Source organism: Chiloscyllium plagiosum, unplaced genomic scaffold (assembly GCF_037043375.1).
Source record: "Chiloscyllium plagiosum isolate Xiang-an unplaced genomic scaffold, Cpla_swu_hap1 HiC_scaffold_24, whole genome shotgun sequence".
NCBI lineage: Eukaryota > Metazoa > Chordata > Chondrichthyes > Orectolobiformes > Hemiscylliidae > Chiloscyllium > Chiloscyllium plagiosum.
The window spans coordinates 73653174-73673634 of NW_028270162.1; the positions used below are offsets into that span (position 1 = coordinate 73653174).

General features: G+C 49.1%; 1 long non-coding RNA gene across 1 annotated transcript in view; it reads left to right on the top strand.

The window, feature by feature from the left end:
- Window positions 1–13806, top strand: part of LOC148145799 (uncharacterized) — a 111868-nt gene extending 98062 nt beyond the window's left edge. The window contains exon 3 of the long non-coding RNA XR_015761320.1: window positions 13672–13806. This is a non-coding gene — a long non-coding RNA (uncharacterized LOC148145799). The remainder of the gene's footprint in view (window positions 1–13671) is intronic.
- The last annotated feature ends 6655 nt before the right edge of the window (window positions 13807–20461 follow it).

The following is a 20461-nucleotide window of genomic DNA, read 5'->3' on the forward strand; positions in this document are numbered from 1 at the left end:
CCAGCCAATTCTGTATCCAGACAGCTAAATTTTCCTGTATCCAATTCCTCCTGACCTTCTGAACGAGCCTACCATGGGGAACCTTATCAAATGCCTAACTGAAGTCCAGATACACAACATGAGATCGACCCTCATCAACTTGTCTAGTAACATCCTCAAAGAACTCAATAAGATTTGTGAGGCATGACCTGCCCCTCACAAAGCCGTGCTGAACTGCCTTTAATCAAGCCATGCTGTTCTAGATGGTCATAAATCCTATCCCTCAGAATCCTTTCTAACACCTTGCAGATGACAGACGTGAGACTGACTGGTCTGTAATTTCCGGGATTTACCCTATTTCCTTTCTTGAAGAGAGGAATTACATTTGTCTCCCTCCAGTCCTCTGGTACGAATCCAGTGGAGAGCGAGGATGCAAAGATCTTCGCAAGTGGTGAAGCAATCACATTTCTCGCTTCCCATAGCAGCCGAGGACAAGTCTGGTCTGGCCCTGGCGACTTGTTAATATTAATGTTTGTCAAAAATTTCAACACATCCGCGTTCTCAATCGATCTGTTGCTGCATGATTACCTGCTCCTCAATGGTTTCATTCACTACAAGGTCCTTTTCTTTCGTAAAGACAGAAGCAAAAAACTGATTTAGGGCTTCCCCTACCTCCTCAGACTCTATACACAAGTTCCCTATGCTATCCCTGATCGGCCCTACTCTTTCTTTGATCATTCTCTTATTCCTCAGATATGTGCAAAATGCCTTTAGATTCTCCCTAATCCTTCCTGCCAAGCCTTTTTCCTGCCCCCTCCTGGCTCTCCTCAGGCCATTTTTGAGCTCCTTCCTCGCCTGCCTGTAATCATCTAGAGCTGAGCAAGACCCTTGCTTCCTCCACCTTATGTAAGCTGCCTTCTTTCTTTTGACGAGAAGCTCCTCCACTCTCGTCATCCAAGGTTCCTTTATCTTCCCCCTTCTTGCCTGTCTCAAAGGAACACATTTGTGCATCACTCGCAACAACTGTTCCTTAAACCGTCTCGACATGTCTATAGTGCCCTTTCCATGGAACAATTGCTCCCAGTCCATGCTTCACAACGCAGTCTGATAGTATCATAGTTTTCTTTTCCCCAACTAAATATCCTCCCATTGTGCCTGCTTCTCTCCTTCTCCATGGCTATATAGAATATGAGGCAGTTGTGCTCACTATCACCAAATTGCTCTCCCACCGCAAGATCTGACACCTGCCTCAGCTCATTGCCGAGCACTAAATCCAAAATGTCCTTTCCCTTCGTCGGCCTATCAACGTACTGTCTCACAGTACCAGGGACCCGGTTTGTGGGGAGGGGGAGGAGGGCTGGTGTCTCAGTGGTGAGCACGGCTGTCTCACAGTACCAGGGACACTGTTTGGGGGGGAGTGGGAGGGGGGCATGGTTTCTCAGTGGTTAGCACGGCTGTCTCTCAGTACCAGGGACCCGGTTTATGGGGAGGGGGAGGGGGCTGGTGTCTCACTGCCTTTGACATCTTCCAAAACCTTTCTCCAAACACCTTAAAATTATGCTCCACTCAGTGGTTAGCACGGCTGTGTCACAGTTCCATGGGCACGGTTTGGCGGGGAGGGGGAGTGGGGGCATGGTGTCTCAGGGGTTAGCACGGCTGTGTCATAGTATCGGGGACCCGGTTTGAGTGTTGGGGGTGAGGAATTGGGACATGGCGTCTCAGTGGTTAGCACGGCGGTCTCACAGTACCAGGGACCCGGTTTGGGGGGGGCGGGGGAGGAGGCATGGTGTCTCAGTGGTTAGCATGGCTGTGTCACAGTACCAGGGACCTGGTTTGGGGGTGGGGGAGGGGGCATGGTGTCTCAGTGGTTAGCACGGCTGTCTCACAGTACCAGGGTCCCTGATTGGGGGTGGGGGAGGGGGGGGGCATTGTGTCTGAGTGGTGAGCACGGCTGTCTCTCAGTACCAGGGACCCAGTTTTGGGGGAGGTGGAGGGGCCATGATGTCTCAGTGGTTAGCACAGCTGTGTCACAGGACCAGGGACCCGGTTTTGGGGGAGGGGGAGGGGGCATGATGTCTCAGTGGTGAGCACGGCTGTCTCTCAGTACCAGGGACCCAGTTTTGCGGGAGGTGGAGGGGGCCTGGTGTCACAGTGGTTAGCACGGCTGTGTCACAGGACCAGGGACCCGGTTTGTGGGGAGGGGGAGGGGGCTGGTGTCTCACTGCCTTTTACATCTTCCAAAACCTTTCTCCAAACACCTTAAAATTATGCTCCCCTCGTGACAACCATTTCTACCCTGGGAAGAAGTCTTTGGCTATTTACTCTGTCTGTCACTCTAACCATCTTGTTCAGCTCTATCAAGTTACCTCTTATCCTTCTTTACTCCAATGAGAAAAGCCATAGCTCCCTCAACCTTTCTTCATAAGACAAGCCCTCTAGTCCAGGCAGCATTCTGCTAAATCTCCTCTACACCCGCTCTACAGCTTCATCATCTTTTCTATAATGAGGCGATCAGAACGTCACAAATGTGGTCTCACCAGGGTTTTATAGACCTCTAGCATAATCTCCCGGCTCTTAAACTGAGTCCCGCTGCTAATGAAAGCCAGCACAATATACGCCTTCTTCACAACCCTATCAAGTTTAGGTGGCAACTAAGACACAGTCAGACATGGACCCCAAGATTCGTTTGTTCCTCCACACTGCTACGAATCCTGCACTTGACCCAGTAATCTGCATTCAAATTCGACTTCCAAAATGAATCCCTTCACAAAATAGGAAATTGGAACAGAATTAGGCCATTTAACCCCTTGGATCTGCTGAGCCGTTTGATCACGGTTAAAATGTTTCTCAGCCACATTCACCTGCCTTCATCAACTGACCATTGATTCCCTTATTCATGAAAAACGTACTTATCTTAAAAAAACACTGTTTCTGTGTGCGGGCGTGTGCATGTGTTTGTGTGTAAGTGTCCATATCTGTATGTATATGTGTTGTGTGTTTAATGTGTCTATGTATGTTTGTGTGCATCTCTGTGAAATGATGGCTCTGTGGGTTTGGGGGTAATACCATTGAAATTGAGATAAACCCCTACTCCCCTTCTCCACCTCTACGTCTGTCTCTATTAAGGTTATATTCATACAATGCCACGCTCTGCTGGTCTCCCCATGTCACTGCACAAGTGTCAGTTTTTTCCTCTCTATCAGAGGACATCAAATACTGCTAATCTCTCACATTACAGGGCTGTTTGGTTTTACAAATATCGCTGGAGGCACAGAACAGTTTTGTCTGATACCGAGATATATTACCACCACCACTGGGTCGGTTTCAGGACTTTTCCATCCTTTCTCACTTACACCTTGTAGGGGTGATTTATAAAATATTTCAATTTAAAGAACATGTAATACATTCATCGCATCACCTTACAGATGGTTTGGTCAGAATTGCTTGGTTGCAGTTGCAGTGAAAATACTCTTTAAGGTGTACACTTTGTGTAACGAATAATCTTCAAAGACAAATCGCTTCCACATTGCAGAGCCAGCACAAATATTACTCCTCAGAAGCATTCGCCACTCTGAGTGTCCTCAGTACAATTATGATCCTCCCTATACCCAATTGTGTGTGTGTGTGCATGTGTGTGTGTACATGTGCAGATAGTGCTGTCAGTTTGGATGGTGCTATGATCTACCGCCCTGTCCCCACCTCCTAGACTGAATCCCTTCGGATTTTCTACCTCCACTGCCATCCATGCAGTAGAGTGTGAAGGCGATAAGAGGGGGACATTGCATCACTTTAAACACCACAGAGGCTGGCAGATCCGCACACGGCACACGGATACCCACATAGACACGCAGATACACAAAGATATGAATATAGATACACATGTACACATAGTGACTGGTGCAGAAACACAGATACTAAAGCAGACACACAGAGACAAATCCCAATACACTGATGCACGTGCACACATAGATATACAGGCTTCAGCACAGACACACCACAAACACTGACACACTGACGTTTATACAGACATAGAGAATCTGCCAGTATTTATTTTTAGCGTGGTGACTTCCTCAATATTTCATTCACTCGTGTGATATGTGTCAATATTTCTGTTGATCTGTAAGGATATCTCTGCACCCTCACTATAGCTTGTACATCTTTCCTATAACAAGGTGACCAGACTGAAACCAATGTTCCAAGTTTGCTGTTACGACACAGCAATGAACCCGTTTGTTAATTAAACCAAACACCCAGAAAAGCTCACATTGCCTTATAATCTATGAAAGCACGAGTGATAGAGAACTCGAAAATTCCACTATTTAAAGAAAAATAATATCAATTTATTTCTAAACTCTAAAAGTGAACATTGAACAATAACTATTCACAGCTCTAAGCTCCCTTTCTCTGAACTGTTTGTTATCTGCCTCCACCTCTATAATAATATACTGTTCCTTTTAAAAAATAACTAAATTAAAATTACGTCATTTAATTTCGAAACCGGACAGCGGCTGTCATCTCCAGTGTCCTCCTCCTTTCAACTATGGATCTCACTGGGTCGTCTTCTGTCTTTTACTGCAAGGGTGTTGCATGCAAAAAAAAACACAATTTTAAGAGAGAATGTTTTGCATGGCAGTCTCTGTCGATGGCAGTTTACTCTCTGTCTAAGTTTCATAACGCCTACCTCTTTATCCCCTCAACATCAAATCATCTCTGGTTAAATGTTGGAACAACAATAAATTCAAAATCTGTTAGATTTATTATCCTGAGGCATAATTTAAACAGATTCGTTAAATATGAAAAGTTGTCCAGAGAACAACCGAAACTCAAGGAGTCTGTTTAACAGCCAAATGTTATATATTTTCAATTTTCCAAGTACATTCTGAGACTGCTACCTAGTCATATGACAGTTGCTTACAAGCTCTCAATGCAGAACAGTACTCAACTTCACAGAGCTGCAGCATAACATCACAGCTACGAAACTCAGTTCCCCGGCTTGTGAAAGCCAACACACCTTGCGCCTTCTCAACAACTACATCAATTTGCGTGGCAACTTTGTGGGTCTGTGGACATGGAACCCAAGATCCATCTATTCCTCTACACTGCCAAGTATCCTGCCTTTAACCCTGTCCTCTGCATGCAAAGTTTTCCTTCCAAAGTGAATAACTTCACACTTTTTCAGGTTTAACTCGATCTGCCACTCATCAGCTCAGTTCTCTCAATGTCTTGTTGCAACGGGCAACAAAGTTCCACACTATCCACAGTTCCACCAACCTCCGTTCGCAAGCTTACTAACCCACCCTCCCAATTCCCCATTCAACTCTCTTATAAAAGTCACAAAGAGCAGAGTTCCCAGAACCAATCCCTGCATAACACATTGGTCACGGAGCTCTAGGCTGAGTACTTTCTATCTACCACTACACTCTGTCTTTTATGGACCAGCCAATTCTGTATCCAGACAGCCAGATTTCCCTGTATCCCATGCCTCCTTACTTTCTGAATGAACCTACAATTGGTAACTTTATCAAATTACTTGCTAAAATCCAAATACACCACATCCACTGTTCTACCTTCATCAATGTGTTTTCTTTCACATCCTCAAAAAGTTCAATAAGACTTATGAAGCATGACCTCCTCCTTACAAAGGCATGCTGACTGCCTCTAATCAAATTATGGTTTTCCAAGTAATTATAACTCGTGTCTCTCAAATCCTCCCCAATACTTTGTCCATCACTGGCGTAAGAATGATTAGCCTCTAATTCACAGGACAGGGTTAAAGGCAGGATACTTGCCAGTGTAGAGGAATAGATGGATCTTAGCTTCCATGTCCACAGATCCACAAAGTTGCCACGCAAATTGATGTAGTTGTTGAGAAGGCGCAAGGTGTGTTGGCTTTCACAAGCCGGGGAACTGAGTTTCGTAGCTGTGATGTTACATGAACAAGGGAATAACTTTTGCCAACCTCCTATGATCTGGCACGAATCCAGTGGATAGTGATGATACAAAGATCATCGCAAAACACACAGCAATCTCTTCTCTCGCTTCCTATAGTATCCTAGGTTTATTTCCCAGCTGGCCAAGAAGATTTGTCTATCCTTGTGATTCTCAAAATTTTCAGCACATCCTCCTGTTCTAGCATATCTGCCTGTTTCACACTGTACCCAAAAACATGAAGGTACCTCTCAGTACTGAATACTGAAGCAAGGCATTCATTCGGGAGCTCCCAGACGTCCTTAATGAATTTTGCCAGAGCGGTGAGGAGAGAAGGAGAGGGAAGCGAGGGCTGCCGGGAAGGGTGAGTTTCCCGGCATAAAAGGGACTTACCTCGGGAGTTGGGCCTCCATTTGCCGAGAGTTACGAGGGAAGAGCGAAGGACTTCTGGGAACTCATATATTTGTGTGGTTATGTTGCCTGATTGTGTGCCAGATTGGGGGGTAAGGTAAGGTAACGAGTTTTTTTTATTCCTTATTTTTTTCAACAGTCTCTTTGGGAATTTAGAATAGTGGGAATGTAAGTTAGGGCGGTTGAATGTTTCTCCTGCAGAATGTGGGAGATAAGGGTCACCACCATTGTCCCTGCTGACTACATCTGCGGGAAGTTCGCCCAACTCCAGCTGCTCGAAAACTGCGTTAGGGAACTGGAGCTTGAGTTGGATGAACTTCGGATCATTCGGGAGGCAAAGGGGGTTATTAAGAGGAGTTACAGGGAAGTAGTCATTCCTAAGGTATAAGAAAAATGCAAATGGTTTATAGTCGGGGACGGAAAGGGAACCGGCAGGCAGTGCAGGGATCCCCCTGTGGCCATTCCCCTCAACAATAAGTATACCATTTTGGATACTGGTGGGGCGGGACTTACCATGGGAAAGCAGTGGGGTAGAGGGCTCTGGCACAGAGTCTGTCCCTGCTGCTTAGAAGGGAAAGGGGAAGAGGAGCAGAGCAGTAGTCACTGGGGACTCCATAGTTAGGGGGACAGATAGGAGGTTCTGTGGGGAGGAGAGACACTCATGGTTTGTGTGTTGCCTCCCAGATACCGGGGTTCGTGATGTCTCGGATCGTGTTTTTGGGATCCTTAAGGGGGAGGTGGAGCAGCCCCAAGTCGTGGTCCACAACAGCACCAACGACATAGGTAGGAAGAGAGATGGGGATTTTAGGCAGAAATTCAGGGAGCTAGGATGGAAGCTTAGAGCTAGGACAAACAGAGTTGTTGGCTGTGGTTTGTTGCCCGTGCCACGTGCTAGTGAGGTAAGGGTTAGGGAGAGAGAGAAGGTGAACACGTGGCTACAGAATGGTGCAAGAGGGAGGGTTTTGGATTCTTGGATAATTGGGGCTCTTTCTAGGTTAGGTGGGACCTCTACAAACAGGATGGGCTTCATCTGAACTGGAGGGGTACCAATATCCTGGGGTGGGAATTCGCTAAGGCTATTGGGGTGGGCTTAAACTAATCCCGTAGGGGAATGGGAACCAAAATTGTAGTTCGAGTATAGAAAAGGTTGAGAGTAGGGAGGTCCAAAGTCAAGTATCAGGGACGCAAGACGGCACCGGCAAGCAAGAGGTTGGTGTGAAGTGTGTCCACTTAAACGCCAGGAGCACCCGGAACAAGGTGGGTGAACTTGCAGCATGGATTTGTATCTGGGACTTCAATGTTGTGGCCATTTTGGAGACATGGTTAAAGCATGGACAGGAATAGTTGTTGCAGGTTCCAGGACTTAGATGTTTCAGGAAGAACAGAGAATATGGTAAAAGAGGGGGAAGTGTGGCATTGTTGGTCAAGGACAGTATTACAGTTGCAGAAAGGATGTTTGGGGACTCGTCAACTGAGGTTGTGTGGGCTGAATTTAGAAACAGGAAAGGAGAGGTCACCCCGTTGGGAGTTTTCTATAGGCCACCGAATAGTTCCAGAGATGTAGAGGAAAGGATAGCAAAGATGATTCTCGATAGGAGTGACAGAGACAGGTTAGTTGTCATGGGGGACTTCAACTTTCGAAATATTCAACGGGAACACTATAGTATGAGTACTATAGATGGGTCAGTTTTTGTCCAGTGTGTGCAGGAGGGCTTCCTGACACATTATATAGACAGGCCAACAAGGGGCGAAGCTACATTAGATTTGATACAGGGTAATGAGCCCGGTCAGGTGTTAGACTTGGAAATAGGTGAGCACTTTTTTGATAGCGATCACAATTCTGTTATGTTTACTTTAGTGATAGAAAGGCGTAGGTGTATACCACTGGGCGAGAGTTACAGCTGGGGGAAATGCAATAACGATGCCATTAGGCAAGATTTAGGAAGCATATGATGGGGAAGGAAACTGCAGGGGATGGGCACTTTAGAAATGTGGAGCCTATTCAAAAAAAATGCTATTGCGTGTCCTAGATAAGTATGTGCCTGTCAGGCAGGGAGGAAGCTGTAGAGCGTGGGAGCCGTAGTTTACGAAAGAAGTGGAATCTCTGGTCAAGAGGAAGAAGGCGGCTTATGTTAGGATGAGATGTGAAGGCTCAGTTGGGGCACTTCAGGGTTACAAGGTAGCCAGGAAAGACATAAAGAGAGAGCTCTGAAGAGCCAGGAGGAGACATGAGAAGTTGTTGGCGGATAGGATCAGGGTAAACCCCTAAGGCTTTCTATAGGAATTTAAGGAATAAAAGAATAACGAGAGTAAGTTCAGGGCCAATCAAGCATAGTAGTGGGAAGTTGTGTGTGGAGTCAGAGGAGATAGGGGAAGAATTAAATGAATATTTTCGACAGTATTCACTCTTGAAAACGACAATGCTTTCGAGGAGATTACTGAGATAAAGGCTACTAGACTAGGTGGGATTGAGGTTTCACAAGGAAGAGGTATTAGAAACCCTGCAGCATGCGAAAATAGATATGTCCCTTGGGCCAGAATGGATTTATCCTAGGATCCTCTGGGAAGCCAGGGAGGAGTTTTCCAAGCCTTTGGCATTGATCTTTAAATCGTTATTGTCTACAGGAATACTGCCAGAAGACTGCAGGATAGCAATGTGGTTCCCCTGTTCAAGAAGGGGAGTAGAGGGAACCCTGGTAATTATAGACCAGTGAGCCTTACTCCAGTTGTTGGTAAAGTGTTGGAAAACATTATAAGAGAGAGGATTTATAATCATCTAGAAAAAAATAATTCTTTTAGGGATCGTCAGCACGGCTTTGTGAAGGGTAGTCGTGCCTCACAAAGCTTATTAAGTTCTTTGAGAAGCTGAGCAAACAGGTAGATGAGAGTAAATCATTTGATGTGGTGTATATGGATTTCAGCAAGGCGTTCGATAAGGTTCCCCACAGTAGGCTATTGTACAAAATGCGGAGGAATGGGATTGTGGAAGATATAGCAGTTTGGATCAGTAATTGACCTGCTGAAAGAAGACAGAGTGTGGTGGCTGATGGGAAATCTTCATCCCTCACTCAGACCATCATCTTGTTCCTCACACAAGTGAAAACGTCTTAAGTTTTACCTTAATCCTACTCACCAAGTCTTTTTCATGCCCGCTTCTTGCTCTCCTGAGATTATTCTTCACTTCCTTCCTGACTACCTTTTAACCCTCTAGAGCCCTGTCTGATCCTTGCCTAGTCCAGTTACCAGTGGTGTACCGCAATGGTGGGTGTTGTGTCCACTGCTGTTCGTGATTTTTGTAAATGACATGGATGAGGGCATGGAAGGTTTTTCAGATGACACTAAGGTCGGTTGAGTTGTGGATATTGATGAATGATGCTGTAGGTTACAGAGAGACATAGATAATCCGCAGAGCTGGGCTGAGAGGTCTCAAATGGAGTTTCATGCGGACTCGTGTGAGGTGATTCACTTTGGTTGGAGTAACCGGAATACAAAGTACTGAGCTAATGGTAAGATTCTTGGTAGTGTAGGTGAGCAGAGAGATCTCGGTGTCCAGGTGCACAGATCCTTGAAAGTTTCCACCCAGGTTGACAGGGTTGTTCAGAAGGCTTACAGTTTTCTAGCATTTATTAAGAGAGGGATCGAGTTCCGAAACCATGAGGTTATGCTGCAGCTGTACAAAACTCTGGTGGGGTCGCACTGGGAGTATTCTGTACAGTTCTGGTCACCACACTATAAGAATGTTGTGGAAGCTTTGGAAAGGGTTGAGAAGATTTACTAGGATGTTGCCTCGTATGGAGGGAAGGTCTTACGAGGAAAGGCTGAGGGACTTGAGGCTGTTTTCGTTGGAGAGAAGAAGGTTGAGAGGTGACTTAATAGAGACAAATAAGATAATCAGAGGGTGAGATAGGGTGGACAGGGAGAACCTTGTTCCAATTATGGTGACGGCGAGCATGAGGGGGCATAGCTTTAAATTGAGGGGTGGTGGATAAAGGACAAATGTCAGAGGTAGTTTCTTTACTCAGAGAGTAGTAAGGGTATGGAATGCTTTGCCTGCAACAGTAGTAGATTCGCCAACTTTAAGTACATTTAAGTCGTCATTGGACAAGCATATGGACGGACATGGAATAGTGTAGGTTAGATGGGCTTCAGATTGGTATGACAGGTCGACGCAACATCGAAGGCCGAAGGGCCTGTATTGCGCTGTAATGTTCTATATTCTTTGTTCCCCTATCTTCTCCGACTCCTGGCGCAAGTTCCATCCACTATCCTGATGAGCCCTACCCTCACTCAGACCATCATCTTGTTCCTCACACAAGTGTAGAACGTCTTAAGTTTTACCTTAATCTTACTCACCAAGTCTTTTTCATGCCTGCTTCTTGCTCTCCTGAGATTATTCTTCACTTCCTTCCTGACTTCCTTTTAACCCTCTAAAGCCCTGTCTGATCCTTGTCTAATTAACCTTAAGTCATCTTCCTCCTTCCTCATGAGATATCCTACATCTATTGACAAAATGGAGATATGGAACTGTAGATGATAAGAACTGCACATCCTGTCACTTCCAGCATGGGCTGCACGTTTCCCCACGCTGGGCAGTGATCTAACACAGTGTTACAGAACAATGCACTGGGCGAGCATACACTGATCTACATGCTGGGAGGGTAACTGCTCCTGGTTTACAGATCCATGCTCTGGGGTGGCGTACACTGCTCTACATGCTGGGAGGATAAAAGCTCCTGGGTTACAGATCAATGCCCTGGGGTGGTGTACACTAATTTACATGCTGGGAGGTTACCTGCTCCTGGTTTACTCAGCAATTTACTGCTGTTCAATGCATAGCTCCCAGTGCTGAGAGGTAGTTTATGGACTGATGTGGTCTGCACAGATTGCTGGGTTGTATTGAGCAGTACACTAGCCTGGTCTAAACACTGCTACATTCTGCACAGATATATCATCTGGATTATGGTGTCTGATTCTGTGACGTGGATTTCAGCTGATTTGTCAGCACATTTACTTTATATTCTTACTTTTGTTATTGGACCTCCGAAAGTACTACTTATCTAGTTAATCCCATTTGTCTGATAAGAACCACGTTTACTGAACTTGTCGATCAAGTAATCATCCAATTATAACATGAATATCCGTCCTTCTGTACCTTAACCTGGCCGTTGGTGTTCATATCTCGGGGAAATCATTATGAAGCTCAGAAACAATGTGCAAAATGTATGCCTCGTGCTTTCATGTACATCCCGTCTGTGGGTCCCATTTGGCTCCCTAGTATATTGAGAGCTGGCATTGTGAAGCTCAGAAACAATGAAATGGTATGTGTCAGGCTTCAGTTCACTTCCTGGTGTGTCCCATGTGGTACTCCATGGACACGGGTGTGTGTGTTTGGCTGCTGTTCACTTCCCGGTGTGTCTCATGTGGCGATCCATGGACAGGGGTGTGTGTGTGTGCTGGGCTGCTGTCCACTTCGCGTTGTGTCTCATGTGGTACTCCATGTTGATCAGGGGTTCCAGCAAGTTAGACATGTCTTTGAACCTAGGTCTGTGCGTGTCCACTGAATACCTGTGCTTGTCCCTCTCAGATGATTGTCTAGTTAGTAACACGAGGAAACCTCTCGAGTATTATTGTAAAAGAGAAGGCATCTTGATTAGATTAGATTACAGTGTGGAAACAGCCCCTTCAGCCCAACAAGTTTTATACCAACCCGCCGAAGTGCAACCCACCCAGACCCATTCCCAGACAGATCAATGCACTGGGGTGGGGCACACACACCTACATGTTGAGAGGCTAACTACCCCTGGGTTACAGATCAATGCACTGCGGTGGTGTACACAGTCCTCCATGCTGAGAGGCTAAATGCTCCTTGTTTACAGATCAATGCACTGGGGTGGTGTATACAGTCCTACATGCTGGGAGGTTAACTGCTCCTGGATTGCAGATCAATGCACTGGGATGGGGTACACAGTCCTACTCACTTGGAGGGTAACTGCTCCAGGTTTGCAAATTAATTCACGGGTGATCAGTGCATAGGTCGCTGTGCTGGTCAGTCATTCTGGTTGAGGTTTATAGATAATGCAATGATGTTTCAGGTTCACACATTAGTGTCCTGCTGTGATCTGCACAGCTCCCAGTGATGGACAGACATATGGTCAGGGTTTATAGGTCAATGCACTGCTGTGGTCTGCGCAGTGTTCCACTCTGGACAGATTGCTGGATTGAATTGACCAGTGCAATGGATGAATCTGGACAGATTGCTGGGTTGTACTGAGCAGTACACTGGCCGGGCATACACAGTGTTCCACGGTGAACAGGTATCTCCTCTGGGTTTATGGTGTCTGGGCTGGTTCTGTGGGGTGGATTGAGAATGTAGAATATCTAACAACTTCAGCGGATCTGGCAATGCCTTCAGTTCCCATTCCTTTGATTGGACCCTCGGTCTCTCAGGTAAAAACAATGACTGCAGATGCTGGAAACCAGATTCTGGATCAGTGGTGCTGGAAGAGCACAGCAATTCAGGCAGCATCCGAGGACAGGCAAATTCGACGTTTCGGGCAAAAGCCCTTCATCAGGAACGTTCTGTCCCTGACATTCTATAACTGACATTCCCTGGAACGTTCTGTCCACAACATTCTATAACTGACATTCCCCGGAACGTTCTGTCCCTGACATTCTATAACTGTCATTCCCCGGAACGTTCTGTCCCCAACATTCTATAACTGACATTCCCCGGAACGTTCTGTCCCTGACATTCTATAACTGACATTCCCCGGAACGTTCTATCCCTGATATTGTTTGTGAACGGCCGGACGTCAGTGAATAGAATAAACGATAAGATCCCGAGGGAAGAGATCCCGTTCCAGAGAGAAGGAGACACTGTTCCGAAGGCCCCTCCGGCAGTTAAAGGGGTGAATACGTTTTCCCTGCGTTTACATTTCTTCATGACACAGAATCGAACATAACTTAGACCGAAATACAGGAATTCCCAAACTCCGTTTGTCTTCAGGAAACTGGGAGATAATCCTTCAGGGCAGCAACGTTTCCACCCTCCTTATTAGGAACTGGGAAGGAGTGACCTGTGTCTGCTCTCGAGTGATCGAGTGTGAGAGAATGTTCTAGAAACCATCTGTCCTTATGGATGTGTGTCTGTGTGTTTGGGGACGGAGGGTTTCTTGTGGTTTATGTCACATTTTTGTCAGTAATTCTGACCTTCCCATTTGTTATTCCAGCTCAAATTATTTTAATAAATCCCTGAATACAGGGACACATTTGAAAATCTCACTGGGTCCCCAATCAAACGGGTCCCTTTGCCTCCAGGCTGATGGATAATGGGTTTGTTTTCCTTCCTCACAGTTAACGTAGTGACCATCTACGTCCTGCTTTATAAAGATTGTGGATTGTCTCCATGTGTCAGACGTTACCTGGGGGCCATGGCAGCGGCGGATCTCCTGGTCATTATCCTCGACCTGATCCTGAGACACATTCCCATTGTTTTTCGGGAACAGTTTTATTTCCCGAGGGTCTCCGTCCCCGTGTGTAATATCCACGCCGTCCTGCTTTATGCAGCCACTGACTGCTCTGTCTGGTTCACCGTCACTTTCACCTTTGATCGGTTTGTGGCCATTTGTTGCCAGAAGCTGAAAAGTAAATATTGCAGTGAGAAAACGGCGGCTGTGGTTCTGGGAGCAGTGACTGTGCTGAGCTGTTTAAAGAACATTTACTGGTATTTTATGCTCACGGGTCTGTATCGGCTGCAGAACGTCCCCTGGTTTTGTGTTGGAACAGCCGCTGTTCTATTATCCATTGTCTGGGCCGCAATCGAGCTCCTCCACTACATTCTAACCCCGGGTGTCCCATTTCTCCTGATTCTGGTGCTCAATGTTCTCACCGTCAGACACATTTTAGTGACCAGCAGAGCCCGCAGGAGATTCCGCGCTCACACCAATGGGGACGCTCAGTCTGACACAGAAATGAGAAACCGAAAAAAATCTATCATTTTACTGTTTGTGATCTCGGCCAATTTCATCCTGTTATGGTCAACGTTAATGCTGTATTCTATATGGTTACGGATGTATTGGATTGTGGATATCCCTGTGTCTCTCCATAGCATTGTGCAGCAATTGGGCTTCATGCTGCAGCTCCTCAGTTGCTGCACAAACACTGCGATTTATGCCGTGACCCAGACTAAGTTCAGGCAGCAGCTGAAGAATGTGCTGATATATCCCTTCACCCAAATCCATCCAGCCATCAAATTCCCTCACTAATCAGTCCATCCGGGATTTTCTCATTTCAGTTCAGTGTTTCAGCGATGGAGCAGCCTGTCGCTATGGTGACAGACTGAGGGTAGCGCTGATTTGTCCAACCTTATCCCCCAGAGGGGTTTCAGGGAAACATTTCAATGTTTCTCACAACTCGGGGGCCGTTGATAAAAGGCATCATCCCACTGACTGTATCCATCACTTCCATTTGTAACCAATAAAAATGTTGATTAAAGCGTGCCGAGCAGCAGAGTGACCGAAGTTGTTGTGTGTCTTTGTGTTGGAGAAGCTGAGCTGGAGAGAGACAGACTCAGCCCCAAGTCCTGGTCATCAGGGAAGGGGAGGGCACCACGCCCTGAGCTCAGGAGCTGGGTTTAACTCCCTCTGTCTCCCCACTCCAACCTGGCCTCTCCATTTCCTCTCCCCCACTTTTCCTCCTCAATTCCCCCCCCCCCTCTCTCTTTCTGCACACTATGTCTTTCTCACACCTCTCCCTTTCACTCTCCCTCTTCCCCCTCTCTCTCACACACCCCCAACCCCGGTTTCTCCACCTGCCTTCATTCCTCCCTGTCCCCTCCCCATCTCCTGCCGTCTCTGTCTCCCTCCCAGAATTCCGTCTGTACCCAATTTTCCCACCTCCCACATCCCACACCCACCCCCACCTCCCACACGCAGCCTCACCACCACCAAACCCCAAACTCTGGGTCAGAGGGAGAGGGAAGAAGCAGGGAGACATAGTGTGTCAGATAGAGAGGGAGGGCGGGAGAGAGATTCAGTCAAAGTGAAACGATGGGAGGTGGGGAGAGAGAGCGAGACAACAAGGGAGGGGGATCGAGAGTAAGAAAAGTTGGAGAGAGTGAAGGAGCACGGAGAGAGAAAGGGGCAAGAGAGAGATACTGTGAGAGGGAGAGAGAGAGAGAGAGAGAGACAGGGGAGGAGACAATGAGAGAGTGGGGCGAGAGGGGGGACCGAGAGAGGGGGAAGAAAGAGTGGGGGGAGAGAGAGTGGGGGAGAGAAAGAGGGGAAGGAGAGTGAGGGGAGAGCGTGGAGAGAGGGGGGAGGAGAGAGCAGATAGAGTGAGAGGGAAAAGATAGGGTGGGAGGGAGAGGGTAGGAGAGAGAGAGGATGGAAGAGAGAGAGGAGGGGAGATAGAGGAGGGGAGAGAGAAGAGGGAAGAGAGAGGAAGGGAGAGAGACGAGGGGAGAGAGGGGGGAGAGGAAGCAAGAGAGAGGATAGGGAGAGAGGAGGGAGGAGTGAGGTGGGGGAGAGAGGATAGGGAGAGAGGAGAGTGAGAGAGGAGGGGAGAGGAGGGCATGAGAGATGATAGGGGAAAAGGGGGTAGAGAGAGGGGTGTAGAGAGAGGGCGTTAGAGAGAGGGTGAGGAGGGAGGGGGTTAGAGAGAGGGGGTAGAGAGGGGAGAAGACAGAGGGAGGAGAGAGAGAGACAGACGGAGAGAGGGGGGGCGGGGAGAGAGGCAGTGTGAGAGATAGGGGAAGCCGAGAGAGGGGAGGGAGAGTGCGATGGAGGAAGAGTGAGAGGGGAGGGCGAGAGACAGGAGTGTGAGAGACGGGAGGGAGAGAGGGGGAGGGCGACAGAGAAGAGGGCGAGCGAGGGGATGGCGAGAGAAGGAGAGGTGGGCGAGAGAGAGGGGGGAGGACGAGAGAGAGAAGGGAGAATGAGAGGAGAAGGAGAGTGGGGGAGGGATAGTGAGAGGGGAGGGCGACAGAGTGAAGGGGAGAGAGAGAGCGAAACAGATTGGAAAGAGATGAGCGAGACAGAGCGAGAGAGGGGGGTCATAGAGAGCGCGGGAGAGAGTGAGCAAAAGTGGGGCGAGACAGGGGTGAAAGAGAGAGAAAGAGATAGAGAAAGAGGCGCAAGAGAGAGGTGCAAGAGAGAGTGAGAGAGCAAGAGAGAGAAGGGAGCAAGGGTGGGAGAGAGTGAGATGTATGTGGGAGAGAAGGTGGGGGGAGAGGGAGAGAGTGAGCGAGAGAGGTTCAACACAGAGAGAAAGGGGAGAGAGAGGAGGAGAGAAAGGGATAGAAAGTGCTTGGGGATAAAGAGAGGGATAGAGATAGCAGAAGCTAGCGAGGGAGAGTGAGCGAGAGGTAGAGAGACGGGGAAGGTGAGAGAGAGGAGGCAGAGCAAGGGATGGGGGCAACCGAGAGACAGAGGGAGGAGAGAGAGGGGTGCGAGAGAGAGAAGGTGAGAGGAGAGGACTGAGAAAGAGAGACGGAGAGAGAGAGAGCAACAGACAGACAGAGAGAGAGATAGAGCTAGAGTGAGGGAGAGAGAGACAGACAGACAGACAGACAGAGAGAGCACAAGTGAAAGAGCGAGCGAGAGACAGTGAGAGAAGAGAGAGAGGGAGGCAGAGAGAGAGAGGGAGGGAAATAGAGAGAGAGAGCATGAGAACGTGAGGAAGGGTGAGAGCATGAGAAAGAGAAACCGAGAGAAAGAGTGAGAAAGACAGGATGTGAGAGAGAGGGGGGGACAGAGAGACGGATAGCGAGAGATCGGGAGAGAGAAGAGAGAGGAGGTGAGCGAGAGACAGAGGGATGAGAGAAAGAGAGAGAGGTTCGCAAGAGAGAGACAGAGGCAGTGAGAAAGGGAGGGAGAGCTGAGAGAGAGACAGCGAGTCAAACAGTGTGAGAGACATAGAGGGGCAAGAGAGAGACAGAGGAATAAGAGAGAGAGAGTGGGCACAAGAGAGAGACAGAGGCAGCGAGAAACGGAGGGAGAGCTGAGAGAGCAAGAGAGAGAGAGAGACAGACAGACAGAGTGAGAGAGAGAGAGGGGGAATGGGGGCGCGAGAGAGGGGGATGGATGGGAGAGGGAATGGGAGAGAGGGCAAGAGAGATTGCAGAGAGAGGGCGCAGAGAGAGGGGGCAAAGAGAGGGGGAGAGAGAGGGGTGATAGAAAGGCGGAGAGAGAGAGAGGGCGCAGAGATAGAGGGGAGGCAGAGAGGGGGGAGAGAGAGAGGGGAGAGAGCGGGAGAGAGGGGGGAGAGAGAGGGGGAGAGACAGAGGGGTTGTGTGAGAGAGGGGATGTGAGAGAGAATGGGTGTTAGAGAGAAGTGGTGTGAGAGAGAGAAGGGGCATGAAAGAAGGGGTGTGAGACAGAGGGGGTGGGACAGAGAGAGAGAGACAGTTTGGTGAGAGAGAGAGTGGGGTGATATGGGAGTGAGAGAGAGGGTCTGTGAGAGAGAAGGGTTGAGAGATAAGCGTGAGAGAGAGGGGGGGGAGTAAGAGAGAGGGATGAGAAAAAGAGAGAGTGAGTGAAAAAGATCGGGGTGAGAGAGGGGTATGAGAGAGAGGGGGTTTGGGGTGAGAGAGAAAGTGGGGAGGGGGTACGAGAGAGAGTGGAGTGAGAAGGAGAGGGTGTGAGAGAGAGTGGGTGAGAGAGAGGGGGTGAGCGAGAGGGGTGAGGGGAGGGGTCAGAGAGGGAGAGTGAAGGGCAAGAGAGAAAGGGTGTGAGAGAGGGTGAGGGGTGAGAAAGGGGAGGGGGTGAGCGGTTGCGGGTGAGAGGATGTGAGAGAGAGGCGGGTGAGAGAGAGAGGGAGGGGTTGAGAGAAAGAGGATGAGAGAGTGAGAGTATGAGAGAGTGAGAGGATGAGAGAGTGAGTGGGGTTGAGAGAGGGGTTGAGAGAGGGCGATGAGAGAGTGAGGGTGTGTGAGAGAGTGAGGGGACGAGAGAGTGAGGGAGGTTAAGAGAGGGGATAGTAAGAGAGATAAGGGGGGTGAGAGAGAGAGGAAGTGAGAGAGTGAGGGGACGAGAGAGGGAGGGGGGTTGAGGGAGGGGGTTGTGAGAGGTGGGTGAGAGAGAGAGGTAGTGAGAGAGAGGGGGGTGAGAGAGAGAGGAAGTGAGAGAGAGAAGGAATGAGAGAGAGGGTGAGAGAGAGGGATAAGAGAGAGAGGTTGAGAGAGAGAGGGAGATGAGAGAGGGAGAGGGTGTGAGAGAGGGTTTGAGAGAGAGGGGTGGGGGAGAGAGAGGGGTGAGAGAGAATGGGTGAAGGGAGAGGGGAGAGGGAGAGAGAGGCGGGTGAGATAGAGAGAGCTAGGTGAGAGGGAGGTTTGAGGTAGGTGGAAGTGAGAAACAGAGAGGGGGTGCGAGAGATTGGGGAGAGAGATGAGAGAGAGGGGGAGAGAGGGGGAGTGAGAAGGAGAGGGGATGAGAAAGAGACAGCGAGATGGTGGGAGAGAGGGAGAGGGTGAGAGATCGAGGGTATGTGAGAATGTGTGTGAGAGAGAGAAGATGTGAAAGAGATTGGGGTGGGAGAGAGAGAGGGTGTGACAGAGCGAGGGGGTGAGAGAGAGATGGGTGTGAGAGAAAGAGAGGATGAGAGAGTGAGGGGCATTGAATGAGGAGGTGGCAAGAGAGAGGGGGAGTGAGAGAGAGGGAGTGAGAGAGAGAGGGTGAGAGAGAGGGTGAGAGAGAGGGGGTGAGAGAAAGGGGCAGTGAGAGACTGAGGTGTGAGAGAGAGGGGATGAGAGAGTGAGTTTTGAGAGAGGGTGTGGTGAGAGGGGTGGTGAATGAGAGAGAGAGTGAGGTGGGGGTAAGAGAGAGGAGTGAGAGAGAGAGGGAGTGAGAGAGGGGTGAGAGAGGGGTGAGAGAGAGGGGGATGAGAGAGAGAGGGGTGGGAGAGAGAGGGGGTGAGAGATAGGGTTGTTAGAGAGAGGGAGTAAAGAGAGAGGGGGATGAGAGAGGGTGAGAGAGGGAGTGAGAAAGATAGAGAGGAGATGAGAAAGGGACAGAAAAATGGTGGGAGAGAGAGAGGGTGGGACAGAGAGAAGGGGGTGAGAGAGAGGGGGAGTGAGAGAGTGAGGGGGTGAGAGAGTGAGGAGGGTTCAGAGACGGGGTGGGGAGAGTGGGGTGAGAGAGAGGGTGAGTGAGAGAGAGGGGGGTGCGAGAGAGAGGAAGTGAGAGAGAGAGGGAATGAGAGAGAGGGTGAGAGAGGAGTGAGAGAGATAGGGACAAGAGAGAGGGGTGAGAGAGCGGGGTTGAGAGGGGGAGGATGATGACAGAGGGACAGGATGTGAGAGAGGGGTGGAGAGAGAGGGGTGGGAGAGAGAGGGGGTGGGAGAGATAGAGGTGGGTATGAGAGAGAGAGCTAGGTGAGAGGGAGGTGAGAGGGAGGTGGGAGTGAGAGGCAGAAAGGGGGTGGAAGAAAGTGAGAGAGGGGGAGTGAGAAGGAGAGAGAGGGGATGAGAAAGTGACAGAGAGATCGTGGGAGAGAGGGAGAGGGTGAGAAAGCGAGGGTGTGTGAGAGAGAGGGGGCGGTGAGAGGGGGTGTGAGAGAGAGGGAGTGAGAGAGAGGGGCGAGAGAGCGGGGGTTGGAGGGGTGAGAGATGAGAGAGGGTGAGAGACACGGAGTGAGAAAGAGAGAGAGGGGATGAGAAAGAGACAGCGAGATGGTGGGAGAGAGGGAGGGGGTGAGAGAGCGAGGGTGTGTGAGAGAGAGGATGTGAAAGAGATTGGGGTGGGAGAGAGAGGGTGTGACAGAGAGAGAGGGGTGAGAGAGAGGGGGTGAGAGAGATGGGTGTGAGAGAGGGAGGGGATGAGAGAGTGATGGGTGGGAGAGAGAGGGGTGAGAGAGAGGGTTGTTAGAGAGAGGGGTAAAGAGAGAGGGGGATGAGAGATGATAGAGAGGGTGAGAGAGGGAGTGAGAAAGATAGAGAGGAGATGAGAAAGGGACAGAGAGATGGTGGGAGAGAGAAAGGGTTGGACAGAGAGAGAGGGGTGAGAGAGAGGGGGAGTGAGAGAGTGAGGGGATGAGAGAGTGAGGGGGTTTGAGAGAGGGGGTGGGGAGAGTGGGGTGAGAGAGAGGGTGCTGGAAATGTGTTGCTGGAAAAGAGCAGCAGGTCAGGCAGCATCCAGGGAACAGGAGA